Source organism: Thunnus thynnus, chromosome 12 (assembly GCF_963924715.1).
Source record: "Thunnus thynnus chromosome 12, fThuThy2.1, whole genome shotgun sequence".
Lineage (NCBI taxonomy): Eukaryota > Metazoa > Chordata > Actinopteri > Scombriformes > Scombridae > Thunnus > Thunnus thynnus.
The window spans coordinates 1,017,389-1,044,608 of record NC_089528.1 but is presented as its reverse complement, the minus strand read 5'-3'; the positions used below and the strand labels follow the sequence as shown (position 1 = coordinate 1,044,608).

The 27,220-nt window shown below is 40.8% G+C and overlaps 1 protein-coding gene and 1 long non-coding RNA gene across 3 annotated transcripts in view; both read right to left on the bottom strand.

The window, feature by feature from the left end:
- The window catches only part of fam110b (family with sequence similarity 110 member B), a 120,018-nt gene that overhangs the window by 66,996 nt on the left and 25,802 nt on the right, over positions 1 to 27,220 (bottom strand). The gene's annotated exons all lie outside the window — the stretch shown is intronic.
- On the bottom strand, positions 12,007 to 22,073 carry LOC137193557 (uncharacterized). The gene is made up of 2 exons (XR_010930845.1): positions 15,065 to 22,073; positions 12,007 to 14,470 (listed from the first exon to the last, which is right to left on the bottom strand). It is a non-coding gene; the product is annotated as an uncharacterized lncRNA (long non-coding RNA).

The window sequence follows — 27,220 nt, the reverse complement described above, 5'->3', positions numbered from 1 at the left end:
TGTTGCCATCCCCTCCGCCACCTGACTGTGCTTCCCTCCACAGACTGTTTCATCCTGATGGTCCCGGTGCTTCCTCCGCAGTCTCCACTTCACTCAAGCTGCCCGTCAGACCTGCTGCTTCTTCCCACTTTAACTTGAATAACAAACCGGGGCTCGATGCTCTGATTGGATCCACATGCGGAACCGGGGATGACGTTAGCTGGGAGGCAAGCAGAAGCTAGCTGGCTGTGCTTCCCTACGGTCATGCTGCGGCTAACGCTCCGCTAGCCTCTCAGCTAACGTTACCCCCGGCTCTCCATGTGGATCCAACCAGAGCACTAAGCCCCGGTTTGTTATTCAGGTTAAAGTGGGAAGAAGCAGCGGGTCTGACGGGCAGCTTGAGTGAAGCAGAGCCTGCGGAGGAAGCACCGGGACTGTCAGGGAGAAACAGTCCGTCGAGGAGCTTTTAAGTTTGGCTGCACAGGTAGGAAACCTCGGCTGACAGGATGTATCACTCTGTTTGGAAAAAAAAAACTTTTTGGCTTATCATGGCAGTTTGCAACCAGTGTGTTAGGTGGATTACCGCCACCTTCTGCTCTGGAGTGTGGACCAGAGATTAAATCCTACACATTAATCTTATCTGTCTAATGAACTCAATGAAAACTCTACTGCTCCACCCACTTGGCAGGTTCATTAAAGTTTTAAGGCTTCCTAAATTCTTCCTTCATATATTGTCTTTCTTGATCATACTTAGTGCAATCTATGCTTGCATGCATAATAGTCTCCTCAGCCATCTGGAAAAAAAATATGTGCATATCGGTATTAGTGCATAAATCGGTATCAGCAATCGGCCAAAGTGAGTTGGAAATATCGGCATATCGGATATCAGCAAAAAATCCAATATCGTGCATCCCTATTATATATATTACACATAATCCGGTAAGGAGTTCAAATATGACCTTATTGTATCCCACAAATCCCTCTAGGCCCAGATCAAGGTGCATTAGTGTGGCAGCAGCTCTTTCCATCCCTATTAAGTCCTTTAACTCTTCCAACCAACTGCTCAAATTAAAACAGGTTGATCATCTTCCAATTCATAAAAATTTTCTGTTTAGCAGCAAGACAACCTGATGTTTCAAATCTCATCATAACCCATCTATTTTTTCTCCTAGTATATCCTAGTATAGGACATTTAGGAATATCAACCTAGAAGATCTCTGTGAGGGCATTTGTTACCACTGACCAGAGGGAGTTCACTGCAGGGCATTCTCACAGACAATGTATCAGGGTGCCTCTTTTACTGCTGCCATGCCTGCATTTGTCTGAGACCATAGTTTTCATTTATTACATTTTTCTGGGGTAATATACGCCCTATGCAAAATTTTCATTTGAACGACTCTATATCGGAAACCGTTTGATTTTATTGAAGTATTCCATATTCTTTGCCAGCTGCCTGTGGAATAGGGATCTCTTATGTCTTTCTCTCAGCAAAGTTGTGTTGGTAGGTTACTCTGAGCTGTACAGAGACTCACAAGTTTATATATACAAGAGACGAATCCTTTCCTGGCAACAACATCCCATAATTTATTGTCTATACTCTTCTCTGTCACCATTGGCACCCTTTTATGTATTTTAGATTTAATTATGGAGTATATTTGTTGAGAAGGCAAGAAGGAGGAATCACTTAGGTTATACTATTCTTTTAGATTACTATATGAATCCATTTTCTATCACCGACTATATCTCTCAGAAACTTAATGATAGAACACTGCCACCTGGCACTGACTAATGGTTTGCCTCCTGTTGAAAATAAAGGATTGTGCCAAAGAGGGCAAGAGCCTCTAGACTAATTTAGCAATTCTACAAGAGAAATTAAGAACTGGATTATCAAGTTCTGCCAGATGATTTGGATAAAACAACAAAGAAGCCAAAAATACTTTGTTGTTAAGATTACCAATAATTTGTCCTTCCAGCCATTCCCAACTGCTTATGGAATTAAGGTTACCATAACCCCATATGGTAGCATATCTAGTTTTATGAGGTAAATAATATTGGTAAATGTCTGGCACAGCCAGACTACCCTTATGTCTAGACACTGAAAGTTTCTTTAGGCTTATTTTAGCTTTCTTATTGCACCACAAAAAGAGTGAGAACAAAGATTTTAACTCCTTGAACCAGCTTGATGGAAACTGCATGGGTAAGGTTGATATGATTACAATCTTGGGAGAATATTCATCTTCAGCACCTCAGCCCTCCCCCAAAGAGACATTGGCATAGAAGACCATCTCTTTATGTCATCTATTTCTTTCCTCAATAAAGCTGGGGCATTCAATTCACAGATTTTGGAAATAGGCGCGATGATAATGATACTCAAGTATTTAATTCCATTAGGTTTCAACATGAATGGTGCATTACCCAAGTCAGCAAAAGTATTACAAGTAAGAGGTATTGCCTCACATTTACCCAAGTTTATTTTGTATCCAGAAAACCTACTGACTAATGTATTGATAAGCCTTAGCACTGATGAAATAGACTGCATAGGTTTACTTAATGTTAACAAAATGTTGTCTATGTATAAACTAGATTTTAAGTCATAACCTCCTATTTTAATGCCCTCTGTTTTTTGGTTGCTCATGGCACATGCCAGAGGTTCCAAGGCTAAAACAAAGAGTATTGGTGAGACTGGACAACCCTGGCAAGTAGAGTGAGTAAGCCAAAACGGTTTAGACAAAATTATTACCATTAGTTTTCACAGAAGACATGGTGCCATTATATAATGATTTGTAAATGGTAAATGGACTGTACTTGTATAGCGCCTTTCTAGTCTTCTGACCACTCAAAGTGCTTTCACGCTATGAGTCACATTCACCCATTCACACACATTTAGGTTTCAACCTGCCCATCAGAGGGAACTAACCATTCACACACATTCATACACTGATGGCACAGCCATCAGGAGAAATTCAGGGTTCAGTATCTTGCTCAACATGCAGACTGGAGGAGCCGGGAATCAAACCACCGATTTTACCATTAGTGGACGACCCACTCTACCTCCTGAGCCACAGCCGCCCTTTTGTCCCCTTTTAAAATATGTGCACCAATTTCAGACAGCACAAAGAATAGGTGAGGCCATTCTATCCTGTCAAAGGCTCTCTCTGCATCCAGTGACACAGCTTCAGCTGAGCCACAGAGAGAGCTTGCTTTATAGATAATGGGTACAGTCTTCACATGTTAATTAACTATGTCATTATTTTCTTTACAAAGAAGAGGAGACAGTGCACTTTGAAAATGTTTGTAAAATTCAAACTTACAACTATCTTCGCCAGGAGATTTTCCTGAAGATAATTCCTTTAAGGCTTGCTGTATCTCGCTTTCTGAAATGGGAGCTTCTGAAACTGATATTTCATGCCCCTTTATAGCGGGAAAAAAATCAGTGAAGAACTCTTTCATTTCTGAAGTATTCGACTCACATTCTGAAGCAAATAATTTAGAATACCTCTGGGTCCCGACTGACCCATCATTCTTTCTAATTGATGATATAGCCTGACTATTCTCTAATTGTTTCAGTTTTAAGGCTAACATTTTGCCTGCTTTATTGCCTGGTTCAAGGATTCTCCTCAGCAACCTATATAACGCATAAGCCGTTGACTTGTGAATAATGGTTTGAAGTTCATATTTCACTATAAATAACTCTGTTTTCAGACTCAGATCATCAGTTTACTTACGAGATCTTTAAGTGATAACTGCAGTTTGTATTTCTTATATATACTTTGTTTCTTTTTGGCTGTTGGGTAACTGATTAAACATCTTCTGCTAGTTGCCTTAAATGCTTCCAACACTGTTTGTATAGACGAAACTGAATATACATTTAAAGTCATAAATTCAGAAATCCTATTTTTAATAACAGACACAAACTCCTCATCTGCGAGAGGAGAGTTGTTAAACTTCCATGTACATCTCATTGATGGAAAAAGTAGGTTCTGAATTTAACAGCTGATGACATTCTCAAGCATGTGGTTTGGTATAACAAAGTGGCTGAGAGGTCGATGAGGATGAGTGGACTAATATAGCCAGAGTCAGCAGCGATGAGGAAGTCGTTTGTGATCTTGATGAGTGCAATCTCTGTGCTGTGATGTTTCCTGTAGGCAGACTGTAGGGTCTCAAAGAGCATATTGTTAGACATGTGCTGATGGAGTTGGTCGGCGACCACTCTTTCCTGGAGCTTACTGAAGAAAGGAGGGTTTGAGATTGGCCGGAAGTTATCGTAGACATCAGGGTCCAGACCATGCTTTTTGAGGGCAGGAGTGACTGAGGCGGTTTTGAAACAGGTGGGTACATAGCCAGATTCCATGGAGAGACTGATGATATCAACCATGAGGGCCATGAGGGGGCGGCATGTGGGCAGGCAGGCTTTAACAAGAGGTGCGGGCATGGGGTCAAGGCAGCAGGTGGAAGATTTGGCTTTGGTGATCAGTTTGGTAACAAAGAGAACATCCACAGGGGAAAAGGAGGAGAAGCGAGATTGGGGAGGGCGAGTTGTGGGCGGGGCAGCGGGTAGTGGCTGGGGCAAGAGGGGAAGAGGGGGGGCATCGTGCGACTGGGTTGGGTGTGAGGGAGGAGGGACAGGCGTCAGGAGCTGCTGGTGGATAGAAGCCACTTTTGCCTGGAAGTAATCCAGGAACCTGGAGCAGAAGTCGCTGGCGTCTGAGGGTACGGGATCCACGAGGGGGGCGAAATAGCCTGTTGATGGTGGTAAACAGAGTTTTGTGGTGGTTTTCCTGAGAGCCAATCAGGGTGGAGAAGTACTGTGTCTTGGTCCGGGAGAATGCTTCCTTGTAGGAAGCAACGTGATCCTTGAGGGCCAGCAGGTGGACCGTGAGGCCGGTCCGTTTATGGAGCCTCTCCAGTTAACAACCCCTAGCCTTCATGGCTCGGAGTTCAGAGGTGTACCAGGAGGCGGGGCCTGTGAAGGAAACAGACTTGGTTTTGTGGGGGGCAAGAGTGTCCAGGCTGAGGACAGGACTGAGTTGTAGAGAGCCACCAGACCATCCACCGTGGTGTTGGAACGGTCAGGGACCAAGTGGGCTGCTATCAGGTCTAATAGGGCCGGTGTGGTGATGGACTTGATGTTCCTGAACATGATGGTTCGTTTAGGACGGAGTCTGGCCGGGGAGACAGGAATGGTGAAGAGAATGGAGTGATGGTCAGAGACAGCAAGATCAATGCACTGCAGATGGGAGGGTGGTGAACCAGTGGAGCATACTTACTCACTTGAGGTTTCTACCCGTTAAAGGGGAGTTTTTCCTTACCGCTCTGGCCAAGTGCTTGCTCATGGGGGAATTGTTAGGTCTCTGTAAATTAAAGAGCATGGTCCAGACCTGCTCTATGTGAAAAGTGCCCTCAGATGACTTTTGCTGTGATTTGGCGCTATAGAAAAAAAACTGATTGATTGGTAACGTCTAAAGCCAGGTAGTCACAGCGATAACGTCTAAGCCAACTCTAAGATGTTGGACCGATAAGTCCAATCATATTTGGGCCCTATTTTTCATGATAGTGCAATGACCAGTGCAAGTAGCACACGGACAGTGCTGCATGCACAGTGAACTGAGACGTGAAAATAGGCAGTGCAAAGCGAGTTGTTGGTGTCTTTGTGGAAAACAGGTCTTAGACGTCTCAAAACCACGTCTGTTTCTGGAGCAAAGTCACTCTGCTGCCACTTTGTGATTTTATCAAGAAGAGAAAACTAAATACTTGCTCTACATGTGCTGCAATAATGGATTAATACACGAAATATAAATACGTTATTTCAATTAAACACCCTCCAACCAAAATTGGCAGGGAAAATAACATTTAATGTGGTTAAAGCATCTGTATTGATCTGCAAATGAATGTGGGTGATTCTTACAGTATATGCTTTATACTGTATGAAAAGCCTCTCTTGCAGCATCTGAAAACAGCAGCACTGATATGTTGATAAATCTGCAACATCTGAGATGCCGCAACAGAGGGCAGTGCTGTTAAGCACGTTCATTCACTGTGTTTATCTTCATTCAGTAGGCTGAAAATGTGCGCACCTCACGCATTCTTCAGACCAGGTGTACACGTTTTTCTAAAGCTATCTGAGGCTGATGTGATGAGGTGGAGATGAAATATAAGGTGAGAAACTAAATCTTTTAGTAAAACATTGTTTAGGTTGATAATCAGCTGCAGTGATTGTGTGATTGTTTTTTGCGTTAACACAGATTTGTAAAATGCCAATCAAAGGCGCAATGATTAACAAGGTAACAATGATTAACTACTTTGTGTGATTAATTTTATCATTCTTTTAATTTACACAGGGGTTAGTATATGATAATTTCTTTTTATTTTATCCTTGCTTGTGTCACATCTTTAAAGTCGGTTTAGATATGAGCACTGCAAACTGTGATTACATATCTGAGATATATCTGCCGACGATGGTTTACAGTTCATATGATTAATTAACGATATGGATGCTATAAAGAGCTGCGTCGAGCATAACGACAGCTATTCTGCTGCTGGAGGACCTAAACTGCACTTTTTATTTTCAGTTTGTTTCATTGATGGCTGTACAGAGTGGTGGAACAGGCATCATGTTGATATGAAAACAGCTGGTTCAGTGCATGTCTTCATCCATTTATGGCTCATTGTGGGAGTGGAAATGAGGTTCGTGTGCAGACAGCATGTGCACGTGTGCCCAGTTCCTCAGTGACTGAGATTTATAAAACAGAACCATGTGTACGAAGGGCTTTATAAATCTGACTAAAAGAATGTGTATGCATATTTCTGACTTTGCGCATACACAATTTCATGAATCTATGCAGAGTTTTATGCATCTGGCCCCAGGCTTCCGCAGAATAACCACACACACCTCTACACACATCAGACCCATCGGTTATAACCTTTTTATGAATGAGATGTTGGGTTAGCAGGGCTCATCATAGCCTCTTTTCCAACTTTCTTTTCAGCAAAAGTAGCATTTCATGTTTTATTCTTGAGACACATTGCCATGCAAACGCTGTTGTGTAACATTAGTTATTAAACTATGTGACCATTTATGATGTGAGATAGGTTACATTATGGCTGGTTATGGCTGAAATAGCGACTATTACGTCATCTAAAGCTGGATGTCCCCAGACTTTAAAACTTATTCTGGTGCCACTGACAGTCCATATTTCCTTTGCACATTCAATATTTAATTTCAAGTTCTATATCCCATTTCAAAACTATTACTATTCCATTCTGTACATTTTAAAATTTCAATTGAATTTTACTATAGCCTAACCTAACCAGACTTTCCTCCAAGCCTGTTGTAATGCCCTAGATTGTCAGCAATATTTCAATCTCTGAAGGGGACTCATTTTATAAATTGGGCCTTCAAAGTGTTCTCTGAAACTAGGCCTGGGATGGCTTGTGTCCATGAAATGAGAAAATTAAAACTTTAAGTTACAATGTATTTTAACTTAAACCAAATACACTGTTGGAAAGGTTTCAACCTTGAGAGTAACATATGTCAGTATGAAGATTCTACATGACTCCTGCTTTGAAATACTGACCTTTGAACCCTGACCTTAGTGCATGTTTGAGGGCTTATAATTCAGCAGCAAAAGGGGCTACGGACATGGGACTGACTGTTATAGAGAGCTCTTGAACTTTGCTATCATTGGGGGTGTTGTCAAATATGGGTAAAATATGGTTAAAATTTTCACCCATTTAACAATTAGATATTTAAAATCTACACAAATCCCCTTAAACTGCACATTGTACTCTCAATTCAGTATTAACAACTTCAAATTCTAGGAAAAACACAAATTTTTCCCTAGTCCCTAATTCCCTAGACCCATGCCATACAGCTTGATACAAATCAGCACCACAGTTGTAGTTCTTCCAGTCTTCAAAGTAGGGTGGGTCATGAAAAGTTATAGGCTATCTACTGAATATATCAAATAGCTAGTACAGCTGAGCTAGTAATTACACTGCATCTAGATGATCCATTGTTAAGAAAAGTTAAGATGTTGGTTTATTTCAGATATTTTAGCTAGTTTCTAGACATGGGGCTTTGGGTTGGTGTTCATTGTCAGCGAGAGCTATGAAGCACTTCAAACTGTATTTAAGGAGCTTGTTTGTTATGGATTCAAAATGTTAGTTTAGCCAATATTTTGTGTGTGTGAATGGGGAAATGGGGAAATCCAAAGAAGAAGAAATAAGTTATCCCTGGGGCAATGTAAAATCTTTGTTTTTTATTGAAAGAACATCATCAAACAGATAAAATAACACAAATAACATAACAGCTCAGATAACTACACAACGCAAAGACAATGATTCAAAAAACAAGCAAGCTACGTGGGTCAAGCGATAGCTGTGTCCATAGCAACCTCCACAGCAACGACAGAAAACGGTGCATTCCAACAATTTTCTGCCAAGACCTGAAACAATATTTGTAATAACTAACAAACTAAACATCATATACATTCACTGAACAAAGATTATAAAAGCAAAATGCAGATATCTCGCCAGAAAAAATCAAACTCACAGTTTAATGTTGAAACGGTCTTAAAATGTTGCATTTTCCACTGAGAACAAAAGGAATGTCAGCCATTTTGTTTGTTTTCGCAGACAGAAACTTGACGTGGCCATGACGTGACTTGGACATAGGCCATAAGAAAAGAACAGGCCAAAAAAATGTAGGCATCTGTGAAACTAATACTTTTTGTACTGTGGACCAACATAGCTATTACACATTTTTATGTGAGACTTGGTTACTAAGGGATATAAAAGGCATGATTAAATCATGGATGAAAGAGAAGCATAAAGAGCTAGCCTGTACAATATTCTTATCAGTGCTTTTAAGGGTGAAGGTTAGGTTAAAAGAGTGAAAGGTTAAAAGAAAACAAAGAAAAATAAAAGGGAGTGAATACATACAATGCGACAAAAAAAGACATTGCCAAAAGGCAAAGCGACAAAAAGTACATTGAATTATAAGTGGGTCCATATCCATCCGTGAAGAAAAAAAGAAGAGGAGCCAATGTTCAGTTGCAGAAAAGTAATCCAACCAATCAAAATGTCAAATCCAATTATCTTGTTTAACCAAGTTTTGTAGCAATTCTTTATGGATTCATAAGTAGGCCGCAACCCCCATAACCACAATATTAACAAGAATATTGCTCTTCTAATGGCCATTACACATGCCTAGTATTTTAACAAAAATAGAATGGTAATTCAAAAACTCGATGAAATAATATTTAAAGCAGTCATACACAACCCTGGTGATCATAGTAGCTTTGAAATAGATCAAGGTAATGAAATATTATATTATATATAATGAAATATTCATATCTACAAAGAGTAGGCTATAAAGAATATTTTCCTCATGATTGACCAGGTAATTACAGGGGGCGTATTTTCTTTTCCTATGATATTGTCTCCAAATAGGTCAGGTCTTTTTCTTAAGAAACTGAACCGCTTCCTTGTGGTCTCTGAAAATTAGGGTCTCCTGGCCGATAGTCATGATGATATACGATATAAGATGCCATATGGTAAGTTCTCTTTGCACAGTATGATCCGCAGCTCTATATGAGTCACACTGATGCTGCAGCTCCATTGGGAAGTCCTGGAACAAGTGAAGTTCTTTTGCTCCTCATGTCAGCTTGCCTTTGACAGACACCAGGGTTTCCCATACATTCATTTATTTGTGGCAGCCCACCACAATATCAACATTATATCACATATTGATTTGTGGAGGTGGCATGCAACTTAAATGTTGGTTTGTAGTCCGCCAGTATAACTAAAGAAGATGAAGAGGAGAGGTGTATATACGGTTGTTGGCTTTTACCAACTTTTCCCCACAGAGAAGACGGCTGGCCAAATCAATCCAGAGATTATTCATGGTTAGTATCATGAACATCTCTGCACAAATTTGTCCAAAACTGCAGCATTCAAGTTAACACTGATAAGTTAGTCTATCAAGCCCAATAAGGGGTATCATCCATGTCACCAACATTGCTAGGCAACTCTTTTTGTCCATCATATCCCGACTGTTTGGTGGATCTCCATTGTTTAAGTTAAATGTTCTTTGCCACTCATTTAAGCACAGATGCAACTATGTAGTTTACCAAATTGACGGCGATTAGTTTTGGAGACTTTAGGGTTTGGTTAAAGCACAATTTAGGTCCAATTATCATCTGCAACTTGACTCCTACTTTGCCCAGCACACCGATATCATCACATGACTTGTCTTTGAGCTGAACAGGATTAGAATTGACTTTACAGCAACAGTAATGTTTACCACAGCAAAGTCACTATATGAGCTCAATAATATCTAACTGGAAATAAATTCAAAATCTGTGCTCCTCCCTCTGCTGCTGATGTGATTCACTGCCAGCAGGTACTGCTGGTAGAAAGGAGGGGCTGGTTTGGGAGGGGGCTGCCATCTCAAGAATTTGACTAGTTTTCATATATGGTACAAACCAAGCTAAACACTTTGGCTACATACAGACAGCTTTTGTTTTATTAGCCTATTAACCAGTGCGCTGTGGTTGTGTAAACCATACCGGCAGTGGTTGGGAGACTACAGGCAAAGCATATGGAAACATCTTTTTTCTACATGTTTATGCTTGTTGAACCAGTGATAGATTACTCTTATTGGCTTTTCACTTGCAAAGCTTTTATTGCACTTACAGTGATGATTGTAATTGTCGTCAACTCGAGTAAAACGTTATCCTTCACTTCACCTGGTTCACTGTCTCCACCACGACCTCTCTGCTCTACTGTGCGTGTGTGTGTGTGGAGGAGCTGATCCCCACCCTCCGTCAAACATCGACACAGAGCGCAGAGGAGAGGACAGAGAAGCTAGTGCAACCGCAAAACGCAGTAGTGAACTCAGCATGTTTTTTTTTCTGTCGCAGGGCAGATGACTCATGGATACGAATACATGTTGTCAACAGTGTTGTCATAGACATGCGTAATAAGGTGGTTGTTCAGTGGTGTATTTCCCTAAACTGAGCTGAACTGAAACGAGTGCACATAAATTAGGTAAATAAATATTAACATCAGGTTTTGGTGCCTGTCACATGCAAGCCTATCACACTCCTGATATCCTGCTAGTATAAGTTACATTTATTTTTATTTGTTTCTTTCAGGAAGGGCAGGGTTCCTGTTGGCAGGACACCACTCCAAGGCAATACTAGGAAAAACAATGAAAGGTAAGAAGTAAGAAAATGCCTAGACTACATTTACCAGTATAAAGTAAGGTAAAAGCTTTGTTCTTTTCAACAACAGATTTTTGAGAAGAAGCAATCACAAATACATGCATACACACTATATGTACAATAACTTTATGATGACTCCAGAGAGTAACCACACTCCTACTGAAAATCTGTGTGAAGCTTGATATGCATTGATGAAAAGCAAAAGCAACTGGCAGGTGCAAGGTGATGTCACCACCTGTCAAACTCAAAACAAAAGTGTCAAATCCTCATACAGATAGATAAACAACAAAATAGGCTGCCTGTCAATACCTTTTAAAACAACCCATAGGACAGTCTTGTATGGGTGTTCAGGTTAACATATGAATTTTAAGGTTTTGTTAACTTTAGGCAACTAAAATTACTCAAGGCTTGTCAGGGAAACATCAGCATCATGGTTAGAAGAAAGAAAACCAACGATGACTGTTGGTACGCAGCATGACATGAACCACGGTATGTATGTATAGTGTTTGGACAAATGACCAATCCTAGAGTTTTTTTTTGGTGATGACAGTCTGCATAATAAGAAAACTGGGCATCACTGCACCACACTGCAGTTTTCTGACAGTGATCTTCTAACCTGATCTGAGAGAGAATTTTTCTGTCAATCAGCAGGTATAACATATAAGGTGGGTGTTCAGCTGCATTCAGACCAAAAACAGCCCTGTGTTCAAACAATGCAAGGGGCTGTGCTGGTGAGGAGGTTATGTTTAAGGTACCAGTATGACAATGAAACACGATCCAGAAAGTCCAGTTAGGCTACAGATTAGACAGATAGATATTTATTATCCCCAAGGGGAAATTTGTTTCCACAGTATGTTATGTGTTGTACATTCCTCCAGAACATAAATAGATACATACAAAAAACATTGCATACAACAAGAACAATAAATTACAGTCATTACATACATGCAGACAAAAAGAGTAATACATAGCTGGTCTCGTGATTAGTGGGCAATGCAATTTAAAGCTGCCATAGCAGAGGGGACAAAATTTCTTCTAAAACATACCCTTTTCGATCTAAGTATGTACCTCAGTTTTGGGGTCATGGTTCGGTACATTATTGGTACAGCTGAAAAACAAAGAAAGGTAGAAAATAACATTTTGGTCCTTTATTTTGAAAAATGTAAATGTCCAACAATGGCTGAAATATTGTGTCCAACAATGGCTGAATTGGTCATAACTATTACCGAAACAGTTTCTATTTCTTGCAAGGAGTCAGTCAGTATATTGATCAGACAAAACACAAAGGTCAATCCTGGCAAGGTTTTGAATGCCACAGATAGACATACTGTCTGCTAGCCTCAATACAGTCACAACGCACATTGGTGAGGATCTTCTATTGACTGGACCGATTCCCTTCACCTATTCAGTCAATATTTTGTGACTCAAATCAACTGCTAAAATGTGGAAGGGAAGAACAAATTCTGCTACTTTTGATATCTTTATCAGGCTCGCATGCCATCTTTTCATGTTTTGAGAATGGTCAGTGTCATACTAATCAAATCCTCTATAAATATGTAATTAATTAAACAACTCTACTCAGAGATGGATAACACTACTGAAACACAGAGAGAGAACTATCTGCAGCTACTACAGTAGCACACTAATCTAAAACAAACACACACACACACCCCATACAAGAAAGGTTAAATACAATTCGACTGTGATGGATGTAACTACAGGCAACACCGTAAACACAGTACAGTCTAAACAACCCTGATCGAGTAGCAAGAAATTAACCATAATTTATTTTTCTTAATTTAACATTAGTATCTAGTAAGTCATAATAGCTGAAATTTTGTATTTTTTTTGCAAAAAATATATATTTTTAAATGCCCTTTGTATAAACTGTATGGTCTGTCACACCACTCTATTTTCATAAACTCAGGCTCCCTGCCTGGTGTGTCAGGGGCATACCAAGTGCACTTTTAGTACTTGGCTCGCCTGGAGCCCCTGTAATATTTTTTATTTCTGACGTTATTTTTAAGTTTAGATCAGTTAGACTTTACAGTTTTGCATACATCTATCTAGGTATGAAATAGCTGCCAGGGGACACTTTGGTCAGACTTCTTAAAAAGAAGTGTGGCTGTCCCCGGTTATTCTGTTTTGGACAGAGACAACGAGAGAGGATTGATTTGAATGGAGTTATTAGCGGAGAGAACTTTTTATTGATCTAGGATTTTTTATTTTTTATGACAGAATCTAGTAGCAGTAGAAGCTATGATGAATAATTAATCAAAACAAAAAACTTTGATGTGCACATAAGCATGGAGGTTTCTGTGGTTATTTTTGAAACAGTCTCATGTTGGTTGCACAAAATGTATCCTAGCTTGTGTAATTGTGCCTTGACAAATGTGGAACATCATTCCCATAGAGACTACAGATGGAACAGATGTCTGCCACCTTCAGACAGCTGTAAAGAGAGTCGCCAGAGTAATCGAAAGACTGTTAGTATAGGAGGCTAGCTGTTGTGAATGATTGGCATTAGTACCATGATTAGAATAAAATGTATTTTTTCTGTGTGATCACATGTAAGCTGGTAGAGGGTAGAAGAAAAAGAAGGTAGAATGAAAGTGGAAAGACAAGCCCAACATGAATAAAGGTGTTTGTGTGATTTCAGAGAGGTTTATAAATATTGGCCTTCACCAAATAAAGTGACAAAATACTAAAGGAACATAAGCTTTCGACCTGCTTTGAGAAGGCAGGCGGTGGACAGCGCAAGATGCACTCATTCTTGGCACAAGACTGCACAGAAGACTGTGCATATGGCAAGTTACCAAGACACCAAACCAGCGCAGTTGAGGAGATAACCTCAGTGCGTACCAGAAATATGAGCTGTACTCTGTGCTGTGTGCTAACACAGAGATAGAGCCCCGAATGTCAGTTTGTTTGGTCTAACCTTGAGCAACCAACTCAGGGCTTTTCATGATTGAGTTAGTCAGTTGTGAATTAAGGTTTGTGCTTGTTACAGTTACTGAGGCTATGATACAAACCTCTGTGCCACAGGGATATGCAATAATACAGTTTTAATAAATATACCTCAGAATGTGGCGATCAAGGCAGTCAACTCATCAAACTCTGAGAACAGTACAGAGATCTGTACCCTCAGATTTTGGTTAACTGCTGTTCCCATTTTGGATGCTGCTGGTTGTTGTTGCAGAACCGATACCTTGGCCTTTTCTTCAGATGTTAGCGCATGCCTTTCAAGCACTTGGTCAAGAAGCGATCTGCACCACAAAAACAGGCAACGGTGTTGCCTGTAGTTACATCCATCACAGTCGAATTGTATTTAACCTTTCTTGTATGGGGTGTGTGTGTGTGTTTGTTTTAGATTAGTGTGCTACTGTAGTAGCTGCAGATAGTTCTCTCTCTGTGTTTCAGTAGTGTTATCCATCTCTGAGTAGAGTTGTTTAATTAATTACATATTTATAGAGGATTTGATTAGTATGACACTGACCATTCTCAAAACATCCTTGAATCTGTCTGCTTCAAGGATGTCATCCATCAAATTAAATGATCCCTCAACCAAGGGGCCCCTCAAGACATTGAGAAGTGCTTTTATCAGCTTACCCAGAATAAGAAATCTGTAATTTCCCTCTCTGTTTTTCATGGATACAATTCCACTCCAACCAGTCAACATCAAATCAGACTTCTTCTTCAGTATAGACAAGGCTTTTGCCTTATGTTTTGCCTTTCAAGCACTTGGTCAAGAAGCGATCTGCACCACAAAAACAGACACACACATACATCATATAAATCACATGATCAGAGGTGAAACCAAAATTATGAATTTAACTAGCCTATACAATAATTTGCATTACCTGTATTTATGGTGCTCAGACAGGCCCAATAGACTGTAGTAGTGCACAACCAACGGATCCATGAGCTCATGTGTCCTGTTGCACGCATCCAGCGTCTGAAGAAGTCTGCTTGGTATGGGTCTGATCAAGCTATTGGGTGATAGACATCAGAGCATAACCGGCCTTGGAGGCATTGGAAACCATATGAATGGTGGCTCCACTGATGTTGAGCAGGTGAGGCCTTGTTTGTGTCTCCACTCCAGTCTTCTTGCCCCTCATCACTACACAGTTGTCCAGCAGAATACTGATGACTTGCTTCCAACACAGACCATTAGATTCTAGGATATCTCTTAGTTCCAGCATAAGGGCTGATGCATCAGCAATATTTACTTTCCTGCTGGCTAGATGCTTCGTTATGTTCCAAGCTCATCATCATAAAATCAAACCAAAACATTCTGAATTCTATTCATGTTCGGGCTTGTAGACTCATTAGCATTTGCAGTAGCCCAGAACAGACAAAGAAAACACTGGCTCTAGATAGGGCCTTTCACTTTTTTGCGTCGGCACTGTTGTTCTCCTACATGCTACTTCGCTGAGCCACAGTATTAACAAAAGTTTTTATAAATAAAGTAGGTCTACTATATTAATACAAAATATAGGGTTCCCTGTAGCTGCATACATACATATACAGCCATATTCTTGCTACATGACAGTTAAAGAAAATACGCAATTATATTTTTCATAGTAATATAATTATTTATTTTCAAATCTAAAACGGTTCCATGCCATGTAGGCCATGTATCCATCTGTGTGATAATACATATGGTTAAATGCTGATGTACAATGATGGACTGCCTCCTCAAATCATCCAGGAGGAGACTAAAGCCTAAGCACAGCTGCTTAAATTAACTATGGATGATATTGTGAACAGCAGCAGTCTAAAATGCAGATGTTCATGTTTCTGAGAAAAATCTGGTTTACGTAACATTATTAACTCATGACATGAAAGGCAGTAACATGCACTGATGAACACATCCATTTAAGTGATCCCTGTTCCAGTCCCAGCCTGTGGATCATCCAGCAGCATCCGTCTGCACTGAGATCATTCATTTTAGGGGCATTTCAGGGGTCATATTCATAAAGTCTTATCTTACCACTAGTTCTCCTAAATGGCGCTAAAAGTTCTTAGCTAAGAGTTTGCTCTTAAGACTAATTCACAGAGCTGCTGAGGTCAACTTTAAGTTATGACCTGAGAGAGCCTCTGAGCTAAGAGAACGGGCGGGGTTGACCCTGTTGCTAATGATGACATCATGTTTCATCAATGAACTTAACCTCCACAGTGATTTGCAGACAGGTGACCGTGTCAGTTAATGTTTAAGAAAATATTCATCAATACACAAGGACAGATTTCATCAACCAATATTTTGAGTAGTTTATAAATGGTCACAAATTTAATCTATGCAACAAAGTAAAATACTGACTTATCCATTAGATTGTATCTGACATCAAACACTATCTACATGCTGATACTGAGATGTTTTTTCTTTCCAGTTGACTGAAAATGATATTCACTCTGATGGATAACTCTGGTAGGACCTATTTTAACAGGTGATCAAGCGACGGCCATGAAATCAGTTTTAATCACTTATTTGATGCAGTTGGTGATTAGTTAATGTTTACTTCAACTGTCAAACAAAATGAGGCCTGAAGAGTGTACTTTTGGTTTTGCTGGATCTGGGAGGTGCACATCTGGTTACAATAATTAATCATTATCAGAGAAAATTATTGAATTAACAACAACGGGGCACCACCGGAAACTGGGACCATTAACCAGGCAGTGAGGTAGTATCATAAAAGACTTCACCTAGAATGCTAATATTTGAGGGATATCAACATTCAAAGGTGAACAAAGAAGGTTTGAGTTTGAGCTCTGACTCTCTCAATCAGCCACTTTTCACAATAAATGCTCACAAAAGACTTCTCTTTAAAAGATATAACAGTGCTCATTAAACAATAGCAAAGTTAACAAAGTTAGCTGATGCTTTGATCAATAAATCACAATCCTAAAATCTAATTCTACCTAAGCAATAACAACAGCTATGTAAAGTGAAAACACATGCAAGCGGGAGTGTCAGATGTGTAAGAGAGGTGTGTGTGTTGTGTATATGTGTGTGGGTTAGTAGCAAGAGAGGTAAGAAAGAGGAGGGAAAGTGACCGTGGGGGGGAGAGAAGTAGTTTCTTTGTCCACAGAGAGTGTGCCTAGAGATGGCAGTCAGTAACGCACGTTGTCTGACTTTTGATCGACAAACAACTTACTTTCTCATTCACAGTGGCACAAGCACAGCAGTCCTGAGTGGGACAAACACAAGACAGTCTAGCATGGTGAACACAACTTAACAGGCACCAAACTTAAACCACTCCTCACAGTATAGCAGAACAAAGGGACTTGGCGGGCTGTCAATTCACAACAAACAACACTGAAGCTGAAAAAACACTTTCATAACTTATTTCTGCCCAGACTTAAGCCTCTTAAATTGTGTCACTTAAGAAAGCAAGTAGGGTGTGTTTCAGTCCATATTTGGGTCCGGCTCGGATGCTGACGGGGTCATTCTCGCGCTCTGTTGGCAGGTTTCACAGCAAGTTAATCCTTGGCAGTGTGGCGGAGAAAACAGTGGAGTCAACTTAGTTGAAGACGAGCAGGGTATAGAAGTTATCCGGGTCTTCATGAAGAAATCCATTTCCTTCTGCAGGCAAATTGACAGCCCTGGGTTGCAGCAGCGGTCTGTCTCTTGGATCCAGTGATTGTGTTCATGTGAACACAGGGCGAAGTCTCAGCTGGAGAATTTTCCAGTCGGTGGGGAAAAAGTAAACATGCACAGGGTTACCTCCTTTAGTAAACTGGTTCCCAGAGAAAGCAAAGCTTCCTCCAATGGAAAGGCAATGGGTGTTGTGGTGCAACTGGTACTTAAAGCTACGGCCCAACAGTTTGATGAATAATCCTGACAAACAGCAGTTATATTCTGTTATAAGTTCACCAGTACTCTACACTGCAACTAATTTCTGGTGGAGAATTATGTAAACCATTATTTCTGGTGTTATTCTATTGTGTTAATAGTTTGGTACATTGGTTGGGGTCCTTATTATCTCAGCTGCCATCAAAATATGCTTTACAAAGCTCATTATTGCTGAATTTTCCAATATCCCGATCCAACGAGACACACTACCTACACCTTGTGAGTAGGTCTTAGGAGTTATTCTAACTTCTCTCAGACTTAGGTGCTACTTTTAGCACTAAAATGCTTTGTGAATTACTCTTAGCCCCAAAATATAGGAGTGCTGAGGCCGTATTCATAAAGCTTCCTAGTATAAAGAGTTGCTCCTTGTGACGAAATTCTAAGAAAATTCTTAAAATTTCTCCTTACGGTTAAGACTAGATCCTGGTAAAGATAAAAGATATTCACAAAGTACCCTTAAGAGAGCTCCCAAGGTGAAAAACTGTTAGGAATAGGGAGGAAGACTTTTAAGAGGCTTAAGAGTTTCTTAAGCAGAGGAGAAAATGGTGGAAAAATATTCTCCTAATGCTGACTGACAGTGAGTTAATGAAACAATACAGATTAGATCATGCAGGGATAATTTTTAGAGATGTGCTCACATCTCCCACCCAATGCAATAACACGATAATGCCAGAAATCAAAGCGATCACAACACTAAGAACTGTAAAAATTTGGAATTTGCTGGCAACTGGAAAAAAAGATATACAACCAATGCTGATACTTATATAGACTGGCTAGCATTCACAGAAAATTATGAAAGCCATTTCTACCCCTGTTAATATCAAACAGATGAAGTGCTAAAATTACCAGCATAAGCGAATAAATATAACAACTATCAGCATGTGAATAAGCTACTGCAAAGGTAGGCCTGTGTTTTCAAACATTTTGAAAGCTACTTTTAAAATATGGTTCACAATTTATTCAACAGAGATGTTCATTACATAAAATAGTATTCATAATTACACCATGTCTTAAGAGACTATGATTAGGCCTATTGATTTTCCTGTCCATTCAATGCCCATTATCACTAATAATGATTTTTTATTTCTTTTTCTTTTCTTTAAATTTTTCTTTTTCTTTTTGATCAACCAATCACAAATTTTAAAAAAATGTGTCATACCTGGCAATGGGGTCAACCACACCTCCTCACTAAGGTAAAAGTTTCTGTCCCTCCCTTGCTCAAAGTTGCTCTTGAGAATTTTCCTATATCACTCCTATGCTAGGACTCCTTGCTAGAAATGTTTCGGCTATGTTAGCAGCTTTGAGAGTATTCTCAGAATGTTTGTGAATACAGCCTCTGAAGTTAGGACTGACAAGCCCCTTATTTTTAGGAATTAGTCTATTGGTCATGCCACACCAAATAAGGCTGTTTGAGAATTTGCTTGTAAATCTGGTACAACACATCTCTTCTCCTTGTGTGAGATGAATGTTTTCTTTTGTACATGGTCCCTGATAAATATATGTAATAAACTAAACTAACAAATACTTCCTGTGACCATATTATACTTATGGGCAGACAGTATGTTTTATTGCCTATGAATTAATCAATTCATTTTTTTATTTTTTGAGAAAAACTAAGTTATTTCTTCTTACCAATGTTACATAGTCTGGCTTTAAAGTCAGTGACATGGAAGTTCAGCCACAATCAGCACAGGAGCACAGCTGCAGTTGACCTGTGTAATGTAGGCCACTGGCCCTGAAGACTGAGAGGGGAATAGCTTTTCTTATGAAGGAATAATGACAACTGTTGCATTTATCTCCAGGAAAGATGATTACACTAAAAATCTGGTGTTCTAGTGTAGTGCTCTGTACAACAGAATGATGTGAACACTCAGCCTTTGTTCTCAGGGGTGGCAAAGAAGAAAGGTTTAACATCTCTTATCTGACTGGGGCAGCCATCTGGAAGACACCCCTCAACCACCCACCCACCCACACCCAACCACACCTTATCCCTGCATTTGTTATTGTAATTCACAGTTCAGCAACTGTTACCTCAAACTTCCATCATTAAATAAATGGGCGATAAAAATATTGCCAGACAAAACTGTTTCCATACAGGGCTGTCAAACTAGACAACTTATTTTAGAATGATGACGATGGAAAATCTTAAGAGAGAAATTAAGTTACAACAGCAATAGCAGTAATAGTAGGAGCAGTGGCAGCAGCAGTAGAAAAGGTCCCCTAGAATCACCTCTGCTGATCAGTTTCTTGGGGAAACCCATATACAGGTCTGGAATTAGCTTGACACTGAAGCTGTGTCACCACTTGGTGTAGTTTAGTCTGCGCATTATTCATTATCCATGCTGACTTGAACACATCGCCACACTCACTGATCACAAATGAAACATTACATAGCAAAGCACACACAACACCAACCTGCTAAAGCATTAGATCAGCTGTCCCATACACAACTCATTACCTCTCAGACACTAGAGCCCAACAAAGCTCACTAAAACTCTAGGGCCATATTCACAAAACATCCAGAGGCTAAAATTAGCTCCTAACTGGCTGAGTTGGGATAGAAAAGAATTTAAAATCCTTCTCACCTACAAAGCCCTTCCTGGTCAGGAACCATCATATCTTAGAGAGCTCATAGTACCCTATTATCCCACTAGATTACTGTGCTCTCAGAATGCTGGCTTACTCGTGGTTCCTAGAGTCTCGAATGGGAGGCAGAGCCTTCAGTTATCAGGCTCCTCTCCTGTGGAAACATCTTCCAGATTCAGTCTGGGGGGCAGACACCCTCTCTATGTTTAAGAGTGGGCTTAAAGCTTTCCTTTTTGATAAAGCTTATAGCCGGCTTGTCTTCGACCAGCCCCTAGTTATGCTGCTATAGGCCTTGACTGCCGGGGGACTTCCCATGATGCACTGAGCTCCTCTCTCCTCCTCTTCATCTATATGATTCACCTTGACACCCACTCCTGCTATCATTGTGACTACTCATATTTCTATTATTATTATTGCTATTGTTATTATTGTTGTTATTATGCTTCTCTGTGTCTCTCTCTCCCCCTCACTCCTTCTTACTCTCTCAACCCAACCTATCAAGGCAGATGGCCGCCCACCTAAAGCCTGATTCTGCTTGAGGTTTCTTCCTGTTAAAGGGGAGTTTTTCCTTGCTGCTGTCACCAAATACTTGCTCATGAGAGAATATTGGGTCTCTGTAAATTAAAGAGTATGGTCTTGACTTGCTCTATATGAAGAGTGCCCTGAGATAACTTTTGTTATAATTTGGCACTATATAAATTAATAAATTGAATTGAAATTGATAACTGTAGGAATTTTTGGTCAAAGAGTAATTCAAAAAATATTTTATCACTTATAGTTTGAGAGAAGTTAGTCTCAGACTAAGTCACTGAGGCTGCATTCACACTTAAATCAACCCTGTGTTAAAACAATACAAGGGGCTGCCTTGGTTGTTTAAGGCACCAGTGAGACAATGAAATACAATCCATGAAGTCGAGTTGGATATACACATAAATGCATTTATGAAATCTTGGAAAATCTCCATCTGCCAGAATTATTTATTAAACCGAGAATGCTCTTCAGAACATTGTTTGTAATTTTTTTAAGTGTACATTAATCTGTGACTGCAATCAATATATAAAGCTGATTTTATGGCCATTGCTGCATTACCCAGTAAAACTGGTGCTATAAATTGTTCACTCACTTAACTCATCAAAAGGATGAAGACCTGCTCGATCAAAAAAAAGCTCCTGGCTGTTGTTACGAGTCGTTAGAGTTGCTGGACTCACCTGAGGCCAAGTCTAAATGACTGTCACTAGGTCACTTGGTTAAATACCTGGGACTCTCTGCCAGTCAGATAGAACTGAAGAAGCCCCTTGGATGAGAAGCGAAAGTATCTACAACCAAGTCCAGGTGCCCTCAATTCAACCCTCCTTAAACATAGTGATAGTGTTCATTGGTGAAGCATGATGTCATCCATAGCAACAGGGCCAATCCCGCCTCATTCTCTTAGCTTAACTCTTGGTGAATTGCTCTTAGCTAGGAAACTCTTAGCTAGGAACCTTTAGTGCCACTTAGGAGGACTTCTAGTGTTAGGATAAGAAACTTTGTGAGCATGGCCCCTGGTTCACAACAGTAATGATGTGAACTGTGGAACCTGATCAGGATTTATTGCTATAAATCATTTCACAATTGATTGTAGATTGATACACGCAGTGTTGAACTGATCAAGTCTACACTGAAAGACATTTCAAGTTGGTTAAACTTAAAAAAACATCCCCTGCTGCTTTAAAAAAAGTAAACTCAAATTGAAGATTACCTTTGTATGAACTCTAAAAAGTTAAGTTATAGAAGTTGATCTAACTAAAACAACATTGTTTTTAGGTTGTAAAAGTTCATTGAACTAATGATTATTTTTTGTTTCAACTTGATACTCTGAATCAATCAATGAACTATGTTACACTATCAATGCAAGAAAACTCGCATTATTTTAACATACATTTCTGAACTATTTCAACTCACAATTTCAAGTCAAAATAACTTACCTAAACCTATTTTCATATCAATTGCCATTTTAAGTTAAGAAGACTACCCTGTCTGTTTGTATGTTTTTAATTTGTTTCTACTTAGATTTGTTTCTTATTTTGATTAATAATGGCAAGTTTGTTTGTTTTTTCTTAAACTTTACACTGAATCAACTTACAACTCATCTGTTGAGATATTTTATTTGAACAAGACCAATGTTGCACAAGCTTTAATATTGGTTTTTGGTAATTTTTTACAAATAGCGTCCCCCACCTAATGATGATAATGGGGGTGTAAGATGATGGGATGAGAGTTGCTACAATTTGAAAGATGGACCAAAAATATTAACAGTTCAATACCACTTGTAAAAGCAGTCCTGGCAGGATCTTTCTTTCTAAGAAAGTTGTTTAAGGATAAAACTGCCTGTTGTTGGTCAAAATGATCTCAGTTTTCCCACGTAATGTTGTAAAGAAAGGGAGATAAAGAGGGAAATGTACAGAGATATAGAAAACGAAAGAGAGGGAGAGAGTGGGAGAGGGAGATGGACAGAGAGACTTAACCTTAGGTGGTTGAGTCAGCCATATTGCTTTGTGCGTCTTCTCACTATACACACGTGACTTCACCCACCCCATGTGGTTGAGTCAGCCATATTGCTGTGTAGCTCCCCTTCATCTTACACGACACACAAACAAACACATACACACATGCACATACAAACTGTATATAATTATAACACTAGGCAGGATTTCCAATTATATTGACGGTTTTTGTACTTGAATAGTATCGGCCGTAGTTATTGTTGAAGTAGAATAAACCCTGTTATATCATAACAAGAAGTAACATGGGTGGTTTTTGCCTGAATGTTGTAGAAGTCAACCTCTGCTTCACAAAGTACCCCAAATCCCCTTCATTGCATTGTTATTTCATTGATGCTATAAACTCAACCATAAAAATGTTATGACTGAATTTGGGTATTAATCATTTAACCAGATTTCACCCTTTATTTTAATAATCTAATTATTAATTGGGATACCAAAATTTAGGATGAGGGGTGAGGCCACACCTCAGCTGTCTCAGTGCTCATGCAAAGCCACTTCCTCTGACAGCTCAGACAGCAGCAGACATCCGCGGTCACACCAGTCAAAGAAAGACTGTCCCACCAGTCTGCGTTTTCCTTCGGGAAAACGAACACGGTCTTGCCAACTTGCCTTATACCTCATCGCGTGAGAAGTTAAAACTCATCTAGAAAACAACATCCAGGAGCATGCACACTTTCATGGAAACGCAACCGTCACGTGTCCAAGACAGTTATTCAAGACTTTGCAGGGTCTTGCATGAGGAGTACTCACCATACACTGATGAGACATAAGCCACCATCAGCGCCATCCAAATCAATCAGAGGTGATTAGAGCCTCCTAGAGAGTGTTACAGGTGCTTGAGGGACGCTTACTCTTACGTTACACTGATGTGTAAAAAGGGTAGACCTACCATGCAGGTAGGTTAGGAAGAGGTTAGGAAGATGGCCCAGATGACGTGGGAAACAGTTGTGGGCCCGACTGATAAACAGGAAGACGATTTCAGAGTCCTGGGCATCCAATCTTCTGAGAAGACAGAGTTAAGACAAGAAGGTTGTGAAATGCCTCCACCTAGAGTGAGCAGCGGAGCTGCACCTCAGAACCACACCAGCAGAACAGGTGGCAAAACTAAAGGAGCTTGACCCTCACTCTTTGTGGGGGCCAACATACTTGCCAGGCTAGGCGCTCCCCTGGACACAGTCAATCAGGTCCTGTGGTCTAGGGCAAACATTGATAACTACAGTTTGACTGCTGACCTGGAACACATGCTGTCAGGTATAACCATCCCTCAGGCATGTCAGGTAGCAAGCCAGTTTGACCTGACTATTGCTGCCAGGACAGTAGGCGTTCCTATCCACCTCATGATCCTCAAGGGACAGAAAATATTCGTTTCACAGGCATTCTTCTAACCCTTGCCATACTTCTTGGAGCTCAAAATCATCAATATCAATAAGTCTGTGGTACACCCATGCTTGAACTGAACAACCATTCAGCTTACTTGTTGGTACAAAATCTGATGAAGACCACAGCTCTTGTGACGGCACGTCAGCCACTCGGGCTGTTGGTCGACAGCTACTTTCATGACTTTATGAAGGCACCAACCTCCATACAGTTTGCATTGATCCAAACATGCCGCCGACATTTGCACACCAGTACAAATCCAGTTGGCCGCTTATGAGTCAATCCAAGAGATGCTTCACACATTGTTGAAGAGGCAAATAATTCAGAAGTGTAACTCCATGTACAATGCTGCTGTGGCTCAAGAGGAAGAGCAGGCCATCTACTAATCAGAAGATCTGTGGTTCAATTCCCGCGTCTCCAGTCTGCATTCCAAAGTGTCCTTGGGAAAGATACTGAACCCCAAATTGCTCCTGATGGCTGTGCAATCAGTGTGTGAATGTGTGTGAATGGTTAGATTGCTCTGATGGGCAGGTTGGGACCTACCATGGTAGCCCTTGTACTCATTCAGCGTATGAATGTGTAGAATGGGTGAATGTGACTCGTACTGTAAAAAGCGCTTTGAGTGGTTGGAAAGACTAGAAAGGCCCTACACAAGTACAGTCCATTTACCATTTACAACTCACTGTTGTGGCCAGTGCTGAAACCGGATGGCAAGTGGTGCTTGACCATCGTCAGCTGAACAAACAGGTCCCACTCTCCTGCTGGCCTATAATCCACTTGGATCAAGAGCTTGCAAAAGTGAAAGAAGCTTGCTTCTTTTCATTCATGGACATGTCCAATGGTTTTTGGACAATAAAGGTTGACCTTGTTGATCAATACAAGCTGGCTTTCTCTGCCTGCAACTGCCAGTTCACATGGAACTGTAGCCCATTCAGATATTCAAGTCAGTGGTGCCGCACCAAAGTTGACTACATGGGCTTGTTGGTGCCGATGGCACCGAGTTTCTGTAACTACTCCAGACAGTTCATCAAGGACTGCACAGAGATAGCCAGGCCCCTTATAGAAAAGGCCCCTCCTCCAAAAAGACAGACCCTTTCAGTGGGAAGAACCTCAACCATGGACTTTCCACGAATTGAAACAAAAGCTCTGCTCTGCACCTTGCCTTGCTTACCCTGACTAGGACAAAGCATTTCATTTGAAAGCGAGCTTCTCCTCCCATTGTCTCAGTGCTGCCCTGTCACAGAGGTACAACAAAGAAAACCAGGTTGTCGCTTATGCTGGCCAACCCTTAAGCAGCGTAGGACTGACATTCTCTGACCGTGAGAAACCCTTCTGGCCACCGTCTGGGCTGTGGAGCACTTCCATAGCTACATTGGAGGCCAGAAGGTAATCATTGAGACTTGCCATCAACCAGTCTCCTGGATGATGGCACAGCAAGGTTACGAAACAGATGTCAAGTACACCCAGAACCATAAGATGGCTCTGGGCCAGGGTCTAGCCAAGTATCAACAATGTGACTGTGAAGGATAGCCAAGCTCCCCGTCCCTCTTTGTTACCACTCCTTCACTTCCCTCCAATCATCATTACTGTGATGAGAATGTCTGCCAGGACCTCCCAAAGGTCTATGTGGATGACTGCTCATTTCACCATGAGAGCCAGGTCCGGGCAGGAGTGGGTACTGTTTGGGTCAGTTACTCCTTCAGTGAACCAAACAAACTTGGCACAAAGACTAGCCAGTATGCGGAAATCGCGACAGTACTCATGATGTAACAAGCCACCAGGTCGGCATTTGCCCAATTGGTGGTTTGCTCTGATTCCAACCACGCCCAACTTCACTGGCCAACATCTGGGCCAACAACCGGGTGATGCAGACCTAATCACCATGCAGGAGTGAGACCCAGTGATAAGGCTGTTATATACCCATGATGCTCCTGCTAGAGGTCACCGGCAGGAGCTATAAAGCTACCTACCAAACCCTCTAACAGGTAACATATTGGCAATTCATGCTCAAAGACACCAGGGCATATGTAAAATGATGCCTGATCTGCTGCCAGTTCTGGTCATCCGAACCACTGAATCGGGCTCCTCTGCAGGTCAAGGGAATCACATTCCCCTGGTCCAATTTCAGGTGGATTGGATCGCACCAGTCCCCTCCTCACTGTCACATGTACTTTCACAAAGTGGGCTGAGACGACACACAACGACACAGTTGAAACAACGGTCCTCATGCTGATGAACCACCTGTTCAGCCACTGGGGGCTACCCCTTTCCATTGACTCAGACAGAGGCACTTTCACTGCTGCTGTGATGAAAACAATGTGGGAAATGTTAGGTGTGGATGCCAAGTTCCACATTATGTACAACGCCCAGTCCTCTGGTCAGGTCGAATGAGCCAACCGCACTATTGTCAGCAATCTGCAATGGCAGACAGGTGATAATTGGAGAGGAAGACTGTGACAACACTTAACATTTACCACAATGGAACCATCATGTTCCAAAGGAGACACACCAGTCTGACCTCAGTCCAACAGGATATCAGTACTATTATGGCACTGACAGAGACAGAGACACAAAGTCAAGACAAAGCTAGCAGCAACAGCAGCACTGTCAGAGGAGCGACAAACAGAGGAGCAGGAGCAGCACCCTGAAGACTAGTT